Source organism: Neophocaena asiaeorientalis, unplaced genomic scaffold (assembly GCF_003031525.2).
Source record: "Neophocaena asiaeorientalis asiaeorientalis breed wild unplaced genomic scaffold, Neophocaena_asiaeorientalis_V1.1 scaffold65, whole genome shotgun sequence".
NCBI classification, from domain to species: domain Eukaryota; kingdom Metazoa; phylum Chordata; class Mammalia; order Artiodactyla; family Phocoenidae; genus Neophocaena; species Neophocaena asiaeorientalis.
Genome location: NW_020173215.1, coordinates 8179730 through 8199550, shown reverse-complemented (window position 1 = coordinate 8199550; position 19821 = coordinate 8179730). Strand labels below are relative to the sequence as shown.

Sequence of the window (19821 nt, the reverse complement as noted above, 5' to 3'; positions counted from 1 at the left end):
AAATTCCCTCCCCTTCAAAGAGGAATTAAAACTGTGAGAATTGTGATAGAACTGTCCAAAGGCCCCTAAAGCGGCTTGGAAAATGTGAGAATATGAACTAATATCTTTTCTCTGTAAGAAAATAAAACATCATAGACTTTTATTACTTTGTAATATGTAAGTAAATTAAAGATATGAGCATGTTATTGTAATCAAATGATCTCTGTCCCATCGTTGTCTGACTAACCCGTGTGCACGAATATGCTTAGTAGTGTTGAAATTTCATAACTTTGTATCCTTTTAGAATTGTCTGTGGATGTTTTCTCCCTATTAACTGTGACCATATGAAATCATTGGTCAAAACAAGTGTCAAACATCTCTCCTCTTTTTACCAGAGCAATTATTCAGTTCCTAAAATTGACCAAGAGGCTCCTTTAATTTCTCTCTTTTGCTCCTCTGTTCTTTCCCACTACTCTCTCTTCCCTTCCCTGAGCCAGATATCCCAGAAAAAAAAAAAAAAGAAACATCAGTGTCCCTAGAGTTGACAGGGAACATAAAACACAGCGCATTAACAATGACTCTGAACTACATAAACATATGTGGGAGAAAGGGAATAAAAAGTAATCATAGTGTATCTATTTTTTTCTTACTTCAGTGACTTTTATTTGAAAGAACGTTATTAAAATCACTCCAGCTCATTGCCATGAACTCCACTTCATAGTTCAACGGTACAATTCACTGTTATATTTTATTCAATGCCGAAAGGTTTTTCAAAGTGGTCTTTTCCTTTTAATTACAACTGCAACCTAACACAAATGGATTTTTAGAGTCATGTGGAACTCCTTACACTTCTGTTATCATAACTCACTCAGGGATATATAGTTAGATGCCCCATTTCCCCAGTGGGTGATAACTCTTCCTTCACGTATATATTCTAGTGAACCCATTTAAACCCAATACTCAACGTGCAGAACTGCTGAACACAGTGGAACTTTAAAAGGCATATCTGTTGCATCAGAACTCATTGTAACCTTTATAATGTTAATAGATTGCTTTGTTTGTAATCAAGGCTGACTTTCAAAATCCAGGAAGTTGCTTGACTGCTCAAGCTTGGTTAATTTCTGATGGTTGTTAACCCAATCAGTTGACAATTGGTACAGATATCTAGAGACTGATTCTTTTTCTTTTTCCTACAGCAGGAAGCACACATGTCTGCCAGGTTAGGTCAGGTAAAGAAAGCCTGGAGATTAAATGGGAAACCATTTAATGAAGTCTTTGTTTCCACTGAAAACCAACTCAAGAACTCCTGTCAATGTTTTAATTCAAAATGAGAAGGGCCAGTGTACTTAAGCTATTACAGATGACTCACTTGAGTCTCCTATGTCCATTCTGCAATGAATGTAAAAAAGTCTCTGTGATGGGAAAGGTTGAACAACATCTGAAAGGTTTCATTCATTCCACAAGCATATACTGATTACTTACTAGGTGCTGACCATACAGAGATGACAATGACATGATCCCAAATATACATTGTTCATTTTAGTTCAGCTTGCAATGGTTCATGTTATTTGAGGGTTAAACTCTAAAAGTCGGTGAACCTGCAGAACTAATCAAATGCAAAAAAAAAAGTAGTAAGTTTAGCCAGGGTTTTGTAATAAAGGGACTGGAGTAGAAGAGTTGTTTCTGTAGATATGTCTTCCTCTAAATTCACTCATTCCTTGCACTGGGTAGACATTTTTCTTTGCTGAGTCTCATCCAACAGCTGCACACATTTACTCTGGCTTCTCTCTTTTAATCAAGGATTTTCATTTTATTTATTTTTTCAGGGCCTTCATTCTCTGCATCACAGCTGGGTGCCAGGGCCCAGCAGGACTCTGAATTCAGATAATGTTGGTTGAGGCAATGTAGACATTTTCATGGTTTGAACTACAGCGTTCATTAAATTTTTGGCTGCTTGGATCAGGGAGGTGACACTGTCCAAAGCTGCCATGCTTAGCTCTCCCTCCCAGGTTGTAAATCTCAGCTTTAACTTGACTGCCAACTTTCATTTGGTGATAGTAGAACTTCATCTGTTCCAGTAATCCAACAAGTACTGTTTGCATGATGGATCTGGAAACTGGTTGACAACCTGCCAAGAGAGGACATCCATCCTTGACACTGATTCTGATATCATTTTAGCTGCATAGATCACATCAGTTGCATGCTTTGGTAGTCCTCTGCCCCTTGCGAAGTCTGTCATCTCCATTATGATCATACACAATTTCTTGGTCAGAACAATATCATTGCTTGTATCGTCCATATCTCAATCTCAACATACAGCTTACTCTTCAATTTCTTGAAATCAGCAACTTGCTCAGCACTTTTTTCCTTTTCTGCCCCAGGTGTTTGAGTCATCTTAGCTCAGTCAGTTTTCCCTTCGGTGTGAATGCTGAATGCTGGTGTAACTGTAGACCTCGTGATCCCCTTCCAGGTCAGAAACATCCTCCAGTTCCTCTGGGGTTCAAATAACCATGACTGAACATTTTATATCATGAATTGCATCAAAGATATTCTTCGATAATTCCAAAAATTGATTATCATCAAACACATCCAAAGAGTTTTTACTTAAGACTTCCAAGGCTATACTCACTGGTGTTACAAACTCAAGAACTGCATGCAGTACTTGTAAGGATGTTAACATTTCTCATCATACTTTCCGTAAAAGACCCTGGCTCCTACCTGTCCATTTTACCTATGACAATGTGAGCAACTCTTGCTGCCCATCCTCTGATAGCACCTGAAGGATGGTCTAAATTATCAGCATCCTGGTCTCTCAAGGCTATGATACATCTTCTAGGATATGACTCTGAGATTTAACTTTTATAACTCAGGAACACCCAGATAAAAGAGATGCATACGGCAAGGTCTGGGGAAAGGGTACAGAGCTTCCATGACCTCTCCAGGTGCACCATTCTCCCCAGTTCTCCATGTATTCGCCAGCCAGAAAGCTCTGTTATATCTGTCTTAATACTATGAATGCCTAATCACCAGCAAGAAATACTGTATAGTTACCTTTCAGCAGCAGCAGAGACAGAGATATATATTTTGGATCCATGGGTGCAGAGATGGGATTTAAAACCTTAGGAAAGAATTAGATCACCAAGGGAAAAAGTATAGAGGAGAAAAGTCCACGGACAGAGTACTCGAGACCTAGAAACGAAGACTGAAAACTAACAGCCATCAAGACAGAAGAAGAATTAAGAGAAAGGGAAGTAAATGTTTCAAGGAGGAGAGAGTGATCAACTAGAGCAAATGCTACTGATGGATAAAATAAGATGAAGGGTGAGAATTGGCCATTGCTCTTAGCAATACAGAGGTTGCTAATCAAGCAAGGGTTCTTTTCAAATAGAAGAAATATCAGCATATTTGTGTGCTAATGGTAGTCATCCAACAGAGAAAGAAATCTGAGGATACGATGAGCAAAGAGACAGCTGTAATTCAGTAGACAAGAAAGCCGATTATCTAGTGCAAAAGAGTAGTACTTGGTGTTAGCTCAGAGCACAGACGGCTCATCTGTAGTATCAGAAGAAAGGTAGGGAATATGGGCACAGGTATGGCAGGTGTGCAGCTACCTTGGTGGAAGTTCTCTTCTGATAGCTTCCATTTTCTCAGTGAATTACAAGGTAATATCTGAGGTTAAAGATAATGGAGAAAGTATTGGAAGAACTGAGGAGAAAGAAGACATGAAATACTTATTGAGGAGAGTCAGAATGGGAAGTGACTTGGGAAATACAGAATGATTACTGCAACTCTCCAAGGGCCTCTTGAGGTAAACTACTATTCATTTAAATTGAGACATATGTGTATGTATCTGTTGAGCAGGGGAAAGTACAGAGAAAGTAAAGAACTGGATTTAACCAGGGCTGTGGTTTAGCCAGGAGAGTAAAACCAAGTAAAAGAGGGACAGGGGAGTTGATGATATACACAAAGGAGTAACTATCACGGTTGACCATTAGAGTAAAGCTGAGTTAAAAGGAAAGGATACAAGAAAGGTGAGAGACAGTGAAAAATAGTTTAAAAATGGAACAATGGTTTTACTAAGATACTTGAATTGTGGGAGATGACATACTAGAGACAGTAAGCTAAAAACGCAAAAGAGTGGGACAAAGAAATATTTGTTAATTTACTGAAAATCAGAGACAATAATAAAACACTGCTTGTATTTCTCTCAGCTTATTTCTCTCTACCTCCCACCAAAGTCCTACTTTCCCCTAATATTTGCATCAGGAGTATTTTAAAATGAATAAAACAATCCTTTTTGGTGAGTCTATTGATATTTTAAGAGAATAAATTTAATTAAAGGACCTGAGAGGATCCAAATGCCCAAGCTATAGCAGCACATGCTTAGAACTACACAAACAAACATATTAACCAAAACAACACTGAGATATCTTTTCTTACCCGTCACTCTGTGTATCTGAAGTCAGTAAGGCTTTTCTCTACAGATGAATTTGCATCTTTTAATCTTATATTTAAATGGAATTTGAAAGTTCCTTTTCTATTGAATTGTCACTTAATCTAACTAATTCAGTTATTTTATTTTATTTTATTTATTTATTTATTTTGCGGTATGCAGGCCTCTCACTGTTGTGGTCTCTCCTGTTGTGGAGCACAGGCTCCAGACGCGCAGGCTCAGTGGCCATGGCTCACAGGCCCAGCCGCTCCGCGGCATGTGGGATCTTCCCGGACCGGGGCACGAACCCCTGTCCCCTGCATCGGCAGGCGGACTCTCAACCACTGCGCCACCAGGGAAGCCCTAATCCAGTTATTTTAAAGATATATCTCTTTGCTGTGCATTACAGCTCTGAAATTAATTAGTATCCAGATTCACTGAGGTGCACCTTCTGTGTAAAGTGAATGTAAGAAGGATTATTGTACAGGCAGGGAAGATCACTTGTGGAAAATGTGGGCACTTACAAACTTATTGCATTCAGCTATGCCAAAATTTCAGTCTAGCTAGTTCTTGATTAAAGGGCTTTTAAGTTTTAAAGCTGGCCTTTCACAGTCAGACAGGGACAATATATACAAATATATTTCCCTTTCTATGTTATTACAAATATATATATCTAAGATTGTAGGACTTGTGCATTAGAAGGAAGAAAATAATATAGATATAAACACTTAGATGGTCATAATAAGGCAATCTTTGAATTACAGGGCCATAGAGTCATCTTCCTTTTAAATTCAGCTACCTTCAGCTATTCTAATATGGAAAAACTGGAAATCTATGTTGCCAGGTAGTCCCTGGTCTATGCCAACCAGGTACCAGCTACCTGACAATGTTCGTCAGAGTCTGAGCCATACTATGCATCAGCAGGGCCACACTGTGTAAATTAATCCTTTCACTCACAAGTTCAATAGTATTTCAGTCCTCTGCAAAAACCCAAGATCAGCCATCCCTGACAACTGGTGAGAGTTACGTAGTTACTAATTACAAAGTACAATATTGCCTTTGCATTGAATAGGCTGCCTTCTCCAGTCCTCACTTAACCTCTGTGAAACAAAACTGTCTGGTCTAAGTAGTACAGAACAATAACTGGATAGGCATAAGGACAAAAGAGATGTGTTATTCAGCTACATCATTTGGCAAGCCAGATGAACTTACACATGTCAGTCTTCTTTTACAGCTTTCTGAAGCCTCAATCTACAATAGTAAAGTCACCAGAAATGAAATGTATAGATGAGAAAACGGAAAGGTTTATTGTTCCACGTGCTATAAACTGTAAGACAGGTAAATGACACACTAAACACTCATATCATATTTTCAACAGCTATTTATTGACCAACCAGCATCAGTTAGAGGGTACGGAGCCTTTAAAGTAAAGTAATCAGGGGGGCAAAAACAAAAATAAGTTATATGCAAGAAGAAAATGATGCTTGCTAAATAGAAGTATTGTGGATAATTTCCTAAAGGGAATTGAGAGGATTTAGACAAGCACCAATAGTATAAAGAAAGATGGGGAGAGGGGAAGGTGGGTGGAAAGTTTGGATGCAGAAGTCTAGAGGCTGCTTGTGGGCAATGGTAATATTCACTATGGCAGTACCATAAGGTTTACTAAGAAATCAGGCAGATTGGGCTATATGTATATGTATAGACCACTGGCTCCTCTAAGTGGCATCCAAAACCTCTGGGGGTCTCTAAGATTATTCCAGGGAATCTACAAGGACAAAACAATTTTCATAATAATATTAAGATGTCATTTGCCTTTTTCATTCTCTCATGAGTACATGATGGCATTTTCTAGGGGATACATACCATGTAATACCTCAACTGACTGAACGCAGAGCAGATATGAGAAACCAAATGTCTTCTATAAATCCTGACATTAAAGAAATTTGTAAAGAGACTGGAAAAATGAGACTCTTGTTTCACTGGAACTCTTGTTTCCAACTATTTTTTGTTGTTTTGGGAAACAGCATTATTTTTCATAAAAATATTATCATTGTTAAACTTGTATGTTTATTGTTTTCATTTTTAAATGTATTCGAGCCACGTTATAATTTCTGTTTTAATTTCTTAATACAGTTAATATGAGTGCAACCTATATTAACACAATCATGTTTGGATATTCAACGATTTTTAACAATATAAAATGGTCTCTGGACCAAGTGTTTGAGGAATGTTGGTAGAGATGAAAGAATCTGTGTTTGCTCCCTAAGGACAGGGTGAAGAGGAAGTGGTCATTGGAATTAATTGAAAATGAGAAGACATGATCAGAGTTTAGAGCTTTGCCATATCTACCTGCTATATTTCACTGCAAAATCTGTTTTGCAGTACTTATAAATTTGCCAGTTTAGCTTTTGTAAACAATTTTCCTTCTATGTTAAAGAAGAGGCAACATTTGCATTAGGCACGTCTTGCATCCCAATTCTTGGCCCTTCTTATTTCAGCTACTGCTGTCATCACCAGCCCTGCACAGGCTTCCACTATTTTGCCTGGGAGCCACCAGACTCCTTGGCTCAGGCCTGAACCATCTACATCACTCTTCCCTCCTGGGCTTCTCTGAGCTATAGTGTGGGGAGCCCACAGGGACCCACTTTGCTCTCACAACGTGCCCACCCAGAAATTTACAGCGCTACCATTGAACAATGAATGATGAGGACCAATAAATAAACACTTCCACCATTTTTGCACCTGAGTGGAAACTTCTAAAACATGTTTCATAAGGCTTCTCACGAGGTGCCAAGGGAACCTACTGGAACCTTAATAACCCATCTTTGTTTGGCTTTTCCTCCTTCCTGGCTTTTCCCCCTCTCTATTCCTCACTTCCACTTCCTGGGATGATGTTTGCAAATAAAAACAACTCTTTGCTTCAGTGTCTGCTTTGGGGGAACCCCAAGCTAAGATAATATTCAACTAAATTTTCTGTCTAAAAATCCAAGTACTTTCATGTCACATGAATCCAAATCCAATCTGTTTCCTGTTAGTGAAAACTAAAAAGTGCCATGGAAAGTATCTGTTATATTTGTAGAGCAAGATATACAAATGTAAAATTGACATTTGATAAATAACACTCCCATGTATAGTTTTGCTTCCATGTTTTAAATAAAGACCAAGAAATATGTTGACAATGTAGTGGTTCAGCTGTAAAATGGATCCATTGGTTAAGTTAAGCTTCTACTGGGTACCAGAAAAATTATCACAAAATTAAGAGTACTCAATGAACCAGAAAAATAAAATATTTTAAGCTTTTAAGATCCTTCTCCATAACAAGACTGAAGAATAATGGTCAAGAATCTAATTTATTTCCCAGTGCCTTAGAATTTTGCATACTCTTTTTTTCTTAGCAGAAGCATTTCTCTTATGAATTCAGTTTCATGCCACCCCATTATTACCATGTAGGGACATCTCATAGGTCATCATTAACTTCCAGAATCTCCTCTGGCAGAAAGCCTTCTCCTCAGGATTTCTACTCAAGGTTTTGGCCCCATGTGAGTATGCTGAGCATACTTAGAAGAAATCAACTCTCCCAGTTGTATTCATAAGTCAGAGACTATGACCTTCTCATACAACACATCCTGCTTAGTAATGATTAAATAACTATGCAGGGAAGTCTGATGCCCTCTTGGTAACCTACCTCACTCATATTGTTGGCCTTGTGGTCAAGGCTGACATAATTTTAAATATAATCACTGCTTCCTCAAGAATTATTATTCCATTTGCTTGTTCTACTTGTTCATTACATACAAATCTGACTACCTATTGCTTGAAATATGCAATTTGGGGAAACATAATAGAAAATAAGCCTCAAATTTGTCCTTTCTAATTATCCGCAAATGTCAATGTTCCTCAAAATATTCTTCCTGTTTAAGTATACATTTTGTAGATTCTCTGGTAAATTACAAACTATCATAAGAAATCCTCAAATAACATTTCCTCTTTGAAAGCTTACTTGACTGTATCTACGATACAAGCACAGGCAGGTTTTAATACTTCTGTTCTCCTCTTTAACATACCAAGTTGTATCACATTTTCTTACCTGTACTGAGTAACACATTTGTCTGTCCCTTTAAGTACTTTGGTAGCAGACCTCATGCCATATACACTTCTGTATGGTCAATGTATATAGCCTGGTGCCTAACACACAGAAAATGTTAAATAAATAAACGAATGTACGAATGAATGGATGAAGAATACATCAATTGATAACTAATGAATATGTGAGTCAAAGAACAAATAAACGAATAATTGAAACAAGTAGGTTCAATAGAGTACAAGGGTCAGAATTCCAGAAGCACAATGGAAAAGTCCAGACCAATTAAGGATTTTTTTTTTTTTTCTCTTCTTTCAATTCTCATTTCAGAGTATAAATTGTTTCCGATTTAGTGGAAATGGAAAAAGATTTTTCACGGAACTAATTTTTCTATATTAAAGTTCTTTCTGACTTTAATGAAACATCCTCCCTAAGCTCGTCTTTTGCCCTCCTCTCTCTCTCAGAAGTGAAGCAGTGAATGTTCAACTCACAGGCTTCACAGCTCTATTTTTAATGCTTGCAGTAGAGTCAGAGACATACATTAAGAATTTTTTAAAGTCTTATTATCATTAAATCCAACAAACTGTTAGAGGGAAAGGATTGTTCTGATCAGAATTATACTAATTACTTGCATAGAATCAGGGATCTGCCATTACGGCAGCTCTGTGCGCTCGTACAACTTTTCATTCTCTGCTGGATGCCATATCGCTACCTTTGCGCTTGTATGCTTTAAACAGTGGCGTACTCTACTCTAAACGCTGAGATTCAGAACTTTAGAAGCAGGTGTATGTAAGATAACAGGAGAATGAGAGTTTCCTGATTAGAATTGTTATGTAGAAGCAGTACGAGTTTTATTCGCCGATCCTTCTTTTGTTTTCTTCTTTGTTTCCTGGTAAGGTCAGTTACTTTGGGTGTTGCTGGCATGGCACGAGGTAAACCACATGACAGCTCTGGTAAATTTACTTTTCTTGTCATTGGAATTAAGAATTTGCTTTTGGCCTTTTGTCTAGAACTATTTCACTTTCTTAGAGCTTTAGAAATCATCAGTCATATACATATCACTTGGATAGCCAGCTTGACAGTTTGGATGGGCCATTATTGTAGTTTAAATTTCATTTTTGGAAGATTTCATTTGACATTTCAGACTTATGCTACCTTGAAAGCTGGAGCTCCACAGGGCTCCGCCTTTGATCTCAGGTTATCATTAGCTAATGCCAATGATCCACGGCATCCCCCTTGTGTGCACGTGAACTCAAAACACTTGTGAAATTCCATTTCATTATGGCTCTTTTTTCATTAGTAATTATATTGGACAGTTTGAGAGCAGTCTGTACATATTACAGAAACTCTCCCAATGTAACTTCATTAATTATTAAGATGAATAATAATTAGAAATTACAGTTGTGTTTGATTAAGGATAAATAATAAAGTTATGATTAAAGTGATACTTCGTTTTCATAAAAATTGAAAGGAGGAAAAGGAGATGCAGACTAGGGAGTCCCTGCTTTCATTTCTTTGCTCTTTTGCTGCCACTGAAAAGAATTTCTGTAGCTGCATTAAACCAAGACACAGTGTGACTGTAATTAACACTATTATAAAAAAAAGCTCATTTATAGTTTTACTTTGCTTTCAGCAAAGCTTCTATAAAGAATGTATTAAAGAAGAATGAGGCAAATGGCCATTTTAACAAGGTATTCACAAATAGCTTTTCTGTGAAAAGAATTCTGCTTCAGTGTTTTGAAAATATCAAGTGGTTCACAAAAAGCATACACTTAGTAATGGTATAAGGCATTGCATGTATTATAAAACATACACTAATAATGTAAGTTATTATTAAGAAATAAGTATTCATATGTTTATGTGTAAGCCAGAAAAAGTATTCTGATTTGTGGTTATATATTCTGACATTTAGAGATAATTTTTCCTTATCTTTTCACTCGTGTATCTCTGAATTCCCTCTAAATAAATAAGAACAATTGGGTTTGAACTGACAGGGTGAGAGGATGCTTTCCTGGAAATACTGATTCAGTGACATATATAGCACTGTTGGTTTCTTGTGGCAGTTATCCTCTAGGTACTAGAAATCTTTTTTTATTCTCTTCGAATACCTTGAAATCACAAGATGCCTCTGGTATTTCTTCCGTCTATTATGTAAATAATTGTTATTTTATTCACCAGTCTATAATGATGCTTATGATTCCCTTCATAATGCCAACTGATTGCCATCAAACACTCACCAACCGCTCATTTCATGCTCAGTAGACCACACTGTCTCTTTCAAGTTACCTTAAACCTCAGTCAAACCTTTTCTGTGCATCGTTGGACAGATTTGCACTATCAAATTTACATCTTATTTTATTTCTTGATGTGTTTTCATTTTGGGTCAGGGATGTTTTTCAGAGAACAAAATAAATGACAGACAGCTGCAGTGGGAAAACAATGCATCAGAGAATACTCTCTGCTCAGTGTCTAGAAAAGTGCTATTTGGCTGAGAGCATTTGCAGCACGGCTCTAACGCTCAATGGCCAAACGGATACCTTTTGCCTGCTGCACCACCTCTCCTGGGCTGAGAATGTGTGACAACGCTCAACACATGCATGGGAAGTGTGTGTGTGTGTGTGTCTGTATACACACACATATGTTAACAGTGCGCCACTATATGTGTATGTTTATATGTCTAAAATAATGTTTTTATTCATCTATTGTATAGAAAAATAACAAATCAGAGATGTATGAATGGAAGTTAATCTTGTTATGTGTATAATACCCAACAAGTTTATAGAGTCCAAAGGCATTGACATGGTAAGAAAATAGCATGTCTCTTTCTCGCCTTCTGTTTTCAAATACAATTATTTATGTGCTAATTAACTACTGGGGGACTGTATTTGCCTTCTATTTTCTTTTGATCATGTGAACTGAGAAGGCGATTTACAGAAATATATTGATATTAAGAGAATCCCATTACAATAAAATAATATGTGTGACCACGAGATTGCTTTTAAAGGATTTTATTCCCATTGTTGTCAGAATCACCTTTGTACTCACCTTTAAGGTGTAAAAGCAGATTTAGAAAACCCAATCAATAATGTGCATTATAGAAATTACCTATAGGTGTCATGACAGTGATGTATGCTTCTGTTTCAATTAACTGCAGGAGAGATAAAAGTGGTTTGATCATATGCAAAATTTATTGGAATGAGAACTTCTCAACTAAGTATACAAAAGGATACTCTACTGAAAAGATTGGGTTTTTTATTTGCTTGTATTAAACTCTGATGAAGACATGTCCTTCTATTTTAGTCTAGAATTCCACTTTCAAATAGTTTCTTTCACATGCATACCCTTTATCTTCTAAGCAATGCAGAATTACTGACTTCCCATGATGCTTTCTTTTCACCTCTCTTCGGCTAACTGAACAGTTCTTCCTTGTGCGAAATCCTTTCATCACCAATACAAAGTCAAGCAGATGAGCTAGTCTTTGGTTATCAAAGAACCCCGTCTCCCTAGCCACATTGATAGTTAAGAGATGCAGACATGCTGAGGAATCAGAGCCCTGCCCTGGACTTTTTCTTGAACAGTTGGATAACAGACTCTCTTTTCACTAGGACAGTCAGTGTGAGGAAAATAGAAGCCTAGAGCTAGTACTGGCCTGATATCTTTGCCACAATATGGGGGGAGACTGCCTGAAAATGAAGCCAACTCTGAGGAAAGTGAAAGGAGTAGCCTCATAACATTGTTTGAAGCCCAGAACCCAGTGGTGCCTAAGCAAGGCTTATTCCTTAGACAGCTCTCCTCCACAACCAATTACGTGAGATGATAAATTCTCCTTTTGGTCTCTTAAGTTTGAGTGCATCTTTATCACTTGCAGCTGAAAGATTTGTGACTAACACACATACACATACACACACTTAGCAACTGACATGCTGAACATACAAAATGGCACATCTTATTTTTGAAGTGTTGGAAGTGAGCTTTGAAAAAGAGGGAAATGTTCTTGAATCTTAGCCTGATACAATGAAGGAGTATCTTAGGAGAAAATCAGTAACATGATTCACTGTTAATCTAACATGGTGTTTCTTGGAAGAAAAATGTAATACCCCTTTTCAGTCATATCCCAGGCCCTGACTGTGATGCTCAAGAGCACTCCAAACCAGCCTCCAACACCAGATTTTCCTTGTCGACTGAAGTCCACTCTACAGCTGACTTCAGCGGACATCCTTGCTTCTTATCACATGCTCAGCCTCATAACTAAATGGCAAATGAATGGCAAAGAATCACTGTGTGTAGCTTCTTTCCAATTCTGAAGCTGATATAAAACTAACTCACAAAATCAGATGTTTGTGATTCCCAGAGTTGTGAATGATGTCTTTGTAAGTCACCTTACTACCAGAACACTAACTTCCGAGTCCTCCTTTTTGACTGTATACTGGCAGTTAGGTATTGGATTCAGGCTGACTGTAGGAAATGACAGCAGGGAGAGAGGGGCTTCCTCTCAGCCTTACCTTTAAGTAAACTTGTGGTAAACTATCCTGTAGAAAAATTTATCAGTCTTCTCTTATTTAAGTAAAAGATGGTTTGATTGTTATTTTTGCTTTCAGAAAATCCAAAGAAAAAAAACTTAATCCTCAAAAAAAAAACAAAAACTTAATCCTCACTGAGTGGAGGGGAAAAAAAAGAGCTTGGATTCTAAGACAAAGTGTAATCTGTTAGTTATATGGCAGAAGCTAGAAAGAAGAGAGGACTCTGGTTTAAAAATTGAAACGAAAAACTATTTTTTGGTGTTGCACTGTTCAATTCCAGTGCCTGCATTTCTTTGCTGAGGGCTTTCTCTGTCCAGTGGAACCTGTCCTGATTGTGTTCATGAAAGGCAGCCAGAAGTTCTGGGGAATTAATGTCCCCATGTCCAGCAGTTCTCAACCAGGGACTTGACAGGAGTTGGTGTATAAATACCTCAGCTTCCTTACAATCCAGGTGGAAAAAAAATCTGAGGTGTGTGTGTATTACACTGTTTTCTGTAGTTCCTCAGAAAGATTAACTTCCAGCTGCCCACAGTGGTAACTTAATTGTTGATGCACTCTTTACTGTCTGTCTCCTATCTAAATTTGCCACTTCTCTACTTTTGTTTTCTAGAATTACCTCCCAGCCAGCTAGCCAATCCCAAATCCTTGCTGCCTGTTTGCTTCTTTGGGATCACAAACCAAGACACCCGTAATGTTAATCGTTATCCTAGACCCCATCCCACTTACGACAGGTTAAAGATGCCATTGAGAGGTGGGATCTAAGACCCTTCTGAATCTGGACCAAATTTTCATCATCATCATCATTATTACTTTACCCAAACAATATTTGATTATTTAACCCATTATTTCCTGTTTCTTTGTTCACCTTTCTATCTACATCTTATTCCTTCTTTCTGGTCTTGGTTTCGTTCTTTTCATAGTATAACATTTAGTATGCGTTTTGGTAAGAGTTTATTTGCATTCAAAACACATGGTGTTTTTTTTTCTAGAATGTTCTTTATTTAACTACCATTTCCTTAATAGGTTTATCTGGATCTTAAATTCAGCTAATGACTAGATATAAAATTTTAAGTTGCTAGTTATATTCTCTTAGTATTTTAATTCATTCTGTCATCTGTTTCTATTGATGTTAGTAAATGCACTAAGTTAATCTTTGTAAGTAATATTTTATGTGATTGCTTTTTTAAAAAGTGTGATTACATACTTTTTTTTTGGAATACTCAGTATTTCATTAAAGTATGTCTATATGTGGATTTTTTCTTTTTAATTCATCCTGGTTGGGATTCACCATGACTCACAAACATGATATACCAAGATTTTCTTCAACTCCAGAAAATTTGCAGGAGTTACATCTTTCATATTACCTCTATTCTACTCTCTGTATTCACTCGTCCTTGTTAATTAGAAATATGTTGGTCTGTCTCATTCGTTCTTCCATGTTTGAAATGAAAGATTGCTTTCATTTTATTTTATTTCTTTAACTCTCTATGCTTCCTTCTGAGAAATGTATTCTTCTCATTTCCAGCTTGCACCTTTTCCAATAGCTATATTGAATCTGGCATTTAACTCTTCTATTGCTTTTTTCTCATGATTACATGTTTCACTTCTATATGTTCTTTTGGTTTCTCTTAAATTTTGTTGTGATTTTTAAATTTTTTGTCTCTTGCTTGTGTTTTCAACTCCATATTTCATTTTTAAGATGCAACGTACTTATATTTTAAATCTTATCATTTCATTAACTAATAACTCTATGTTTAATTTAGTTGTTGGTTATCTATTCTGATTATTATTTATCATGGCTAGTTTATGTTATTTGGGGCTGTGGCTTCCTTTTCACAAGAACTTTTTCTCTGAGAACCCTGTGCAACCTGGATTGTGAGTGCTTTGTTCCAGAAAGTATTCACATTTGCTTCTTTCAGTGCTAGAGCACTAATAACAGAGAATTAATTTGTTGGCTTTAGATGTCCTTGGCCTCTCTGATAGCATACATTGAAAGCCAAACTTTATGAAGGCAAGGACTTGGTTACAAACCCTCAGAATCTTTAATTGCTTTCCTCTGAGAGCTTAGATGGGAAGTTCAAGGGTTCTGACCTCATACAGTCTTAGCTAATTCTCTTCCTAACCAAAGCCTTGTGCCCTGTCCCTGCGGGGATGTGGAAAACCACACATACTGGTGACCTGCATCAACAAACACTCCCAGAAAAACCACAGCTTCATCTCCCACTTTTCATGCATATCATCAGCTTTCTTTTGCTTTATAACTTCTCAGGATTTTTCTTATTCCCTTGTTAATGAAAGTATATATTTTAAAGTATTTTATTGTATTTTATCCAGTATTTCTGAATGTTTTGAAGCTGAAGGGTTTTCATATTATCTATTAGGTTGAGCCATATAAAACGTCCATTTTTTGTCAGTCCAAAACAGTTCAACATTATTGATTCATATGGCACAATCTAATAGTTACCTATATTAGTGGAAATGAATATCCCTCCAGTCTTTCATTCTGTTAAATAAATATCATTCACCAGGAATAGCAGCTAGTTTTTGGTGATCCTGTCAACTGGTTAGCAGATATCTGGATAGAATTTACGGACTATTTCTAAACTAAGACTATTTTCAGTGCCCCATTAGACTTCAAGTTGAAAAATATCACAATCATATCTTCAAGGTTGAGTGATTCAACTTAGATTGTGGCAATAAGTGCCCAAATCATTCTTTGGGTGCATTTACGTATTTCTACAGCATATAGGCATGTATGACTTAAGAAAACAAATATATGCTGATTAAATCATTAATTTCTTTCATCAGTAAGTGAAGAAAATATTACTCTGAAGGAACTAAACTCTTTGCAAACTAGCCATTTGCATCATAATTTTCTTCTTGAGAAATCTTTATATTTATACTTAATTTTTAAAATTTTATATTGGCCATTAAGTGATAGGTTCTAGGTACCCCAGATATACCAAATTTAGTTCCTCAGAAAGAGGAATAAATAATAATAATTAAGTTGGTAATAAATAAGTTGGTATCACTGAAATAAATCACTGAGCAACATACTTGAAATCTCAAGAATGGTCGTTAAAGGCATTTTCAGTGTCACGAATAAATGTTCTTTGCTTCCTAATCTCATTTCAAACTCATTATACCTTTCAGAGTCAGGGTTCAGCAGAATAGAAAAGCAGTCATGACTTGTTATTTTTTCGGAGAGCACACTAAAAACATACAGACAACATGACCATAATTTGATTTTATTTACAGTTTTCTCTGTCTTATTCAGCAGTGGATTAAGATCAGTGGGGATTTCTTTAGAGTCACAGATATTTGGAGAATAAAATTGTGCATAAACTGGCACCGCAGTATAGCCACTTCCATTCAATTCATAAAATAGTCCTCAATTAAATGAGAAAACTCCTCTCCTGTATCATGATTTTTCAATAATAAACAAAACAAAACATGTTGAACACTTCTCTCTTATATGCAGAGACCAAATGCACTTTATACATCAGTGTTCTTTCCACGGATAAAGAACACGATAATGGCATGTATGTTGGATGGTGACAGTTCTTCCACACTGCATACTCACGATATTATGCAGACGTACCATATCAGTTGACAAGTGTATTTTTTCTATAGTCTGTTCTGCTTTCCCTCACATGGGCATACTTATCATTTACTGATTTGTGAAGCTCTTTAAAAAATGGCATGATTTATACATATTTTTTATTATACAGACTAAAACTTGCAATGATAAACTTTGATAGCTGAGTTTCACTTTGTTCTCTCCTATTTGAACTATTTGAACCTATTTGAATCTAATTAACTAATTTCACACGGAAAATGATGATTTTCACCTTTCAGACATAAATTCAACTGTTTACCACAGAGCTCACTATGCTTTGTTTCCAGTTGGCACATAAACTGTGACGCCTCCATGCAACCATTTGTCAGAACTTCAGAACAGTTTAGGCACTGCCACTCTGTATAGATGGTTACCAGTTTAACAAACCTAATTTAACGTGATCTTCCTTGAAATTCCTGTTTGCAATTTTCTTCTGCTGCTGCCTTTATGAAATTATTACATGCTCAGAAGTTTTGTTCTAAGAACAAATTCACGTTCAATATTTTATTACAAGTCCTAGTCAATGTTTATATTTATGACTTTATTCTGTGTTACAGTATTTATGATCCTATTTTGTTACTACCTTCATGCTTTAATGAGTGACTTTTAAGCTATTGGTCCTTTTATGTGAATTGGGGATAAAATAAAGCAATATCCCAGCTACAATAAAAATGCAAATTTAACAAATTTAATTAATAAAATGCAATTTATATGAAAATACCTCAGTCAAGACAAATTACTGCCTGTTAAATGAATGTTAGCCTAGACCAACTGTCCAGCACAATATTTATAGTCCATTATCAAAATCTTAATAATTATTATGGCTGTAATAGAATTTCTATGAAAAATAGTTAACCTCAAATTTCAAATATATGAAATATACGTGAACAAAAGTTTTCATCTTTTTATAGTCATAGAAAATTATCAAATCTCCATTGGATAATTGATAGTCTGCCACACTTCAAGATGACCCTGGTCAATGAAGAGCCATTCTGGAGAGAGGAGACATAAACTTCATAAGCAGAAAGTAGTCCAGAGATTGTTTCAAAGGTTCAAGTGATAAACAATAGGGCATGAAGAAGGGTAAAGGAAATGGTAATGATAAGCAGAAAGAGGAAATAGTATGCAGGGTCATTTTGGTATAAAATCTGTAGTTTCCATTTTCTACCTATAGTCTTTCTTTACCATTTTGTGTTGGTCCCAGTCTATTGATAATGCTATGGGCTAGAAATGTCCTGGGGGGCACTCACTTGGGCCCCTATAACTGTGGCCAGTCTCCACAGACATCTCCCCCTCCAGAGCTAAGCCCCTGTGGTTCTTATCATTACAAAACACAGCCTCAAAACAACCATCAGGGAACTTTGGGGTACAAACAGATATATTATTGACAAGTCTTGAAGGGTACATGGCACATCTGGGGCCACACAGTGAGGTTATGGGTAGAAAGAGAGAGTGGGAACCTGGTTTCTGCCTTTATTGGGGTCTGAGAGTGGGGTGCCTAGGGTTTTGTGGGTTTACTCTTTATTGGTGAATTTAAAAGATAACAGCAGGAATTAGGACTAAAGCACAGGAAGGAATAAGTGACGTCATTCAAATGGTCAGTTATTTAGGTAAACCAGGGCTTTCTAAAGGGGAATTTCATTGCTGGGGCAGCCTGGTTTCTTATCTAGTTCCTTAACTAGTAGTTGTGTCATGCAGCTCGCAGTATCTTTATTTGAGAAAGATATCTTTGAAATGGATGCCTCAGGACTCAAAAAGCTTAACGTCAGGCACTTACACTACATTTACCCACTCTGGTTAGGCATCTATGGCCACCAGTCAGCTGAAACAGGAAAGTGGCATATGGCTTCTATGTTGGCAGATACAATGTTCCCACCTAATTTGACAGCATCGGGCTTGCAGGAAACACTGTTCTCTTGGCTTCCATGATACCACAATTTCCTCTTTTCTATGCCTCAACATTCCTCTGAGCCCCAGATTCCGTCAACTGCCTACTTAGCATTAACAATTTCATATTTAATAATTACCTAAAAGTTGAACTCAATTCATACCCACATCCTTTGCTTCCCTAGTCTTTCTCATCTCAGTTAAAGTCACCACCACTGAGCCCATTATGTGTTCTTCTTCCTCATCTATCATTAAAGCCTGTGAACACTAACTCCAAAATATATCCAAAAAATCATCTCCACTGGTAACCACTCTAAGCCAAGTCACCACCAACTATCAATCGAGCTGCTTCAAACGCCTCACAGCTTCTTTGTTAGCCTGTACTTCATTTTATATATAAGAACCCGAAGTCATCTTCTCAAAGCATAAATGAGATCATGACACCTCTTTGTCTACAACTCATGATTAAGAACTCAGAGATGTCACCTGACTTTAGCCCGGTGCACACCCTAAACCTCTTTGGCACTCTGCCCCTGGCTTGCGAGGCTTTAGCCATGCTCTCTCTCCTTCGGCTCGTACGATACGGTGTCTAGTCCAAACTTAAGGACTTTATACTTTGTTTTCTCTCCCCGGAATACTCTTCATTTTGATCTTCACATATGTACCTCTTTTGAATCATTTGGATCTTACCTGCAAAGTCATCTACTTAATGAAATGTTCCTATATCATCTAAATCATCATTTCAGCCACTCCCTAACATATTTACCTGTCTCAATTTCTTTGCACTAGCTTTCACTATCCAAAAATCAGCTTTTATATATTCATTTGTTAGTTTACTATGTCTTCTCCCCACGTGAATGAAAGTTCCATGAGTCCAGAAACTTTTTCTTATTTGCCATTGTATCATGCATTAAAAAAAAAGAAATAATAAATATTTGTTGCATAAATGGATGTTAAATTAATAAATAAGTTGGTAATCAAAACATGTGAGATATAGTGAATAACAGGAAGAATTAACAATGACTAAAGTTGAGAGAATAAATTGTTAAATAAATAATGATGCCATCAATGTGAATATAACGCCCAGAGGATGAAGTTTGGAAGAACCAAATAGGAGGTACCAGAATATCAAAATAGTGACTTTCAGTAGTTTGGATTTCAATGGAGAGATTGGGGCCAGAAATACAGAACTGGATTGATTTGAATGAATATGGTAGTTATAACTGACGTGGCTGACCTCCCTAAGAGAAACAATACAGGAGAATGACAAGCTCTGAATGTCTAAGAAGAGAAGATGTAAATG

At 36.7% G+C, this 19821-nt stretch overlaps 1 pseudogene; it reads right to left on the bottom strand.

The window, feature by feature from the left end:
* Window positions 1-1616: 1616 nt before the first annotated feature.
* Window positions 1617-12708, bottom strand: LOC112399732 (catenin alpha-3 pseudogene; annotated as a pseudogene).
* Between the last annotated feature and the right edge of the window lie 7113 nt (window positions 12709-19821).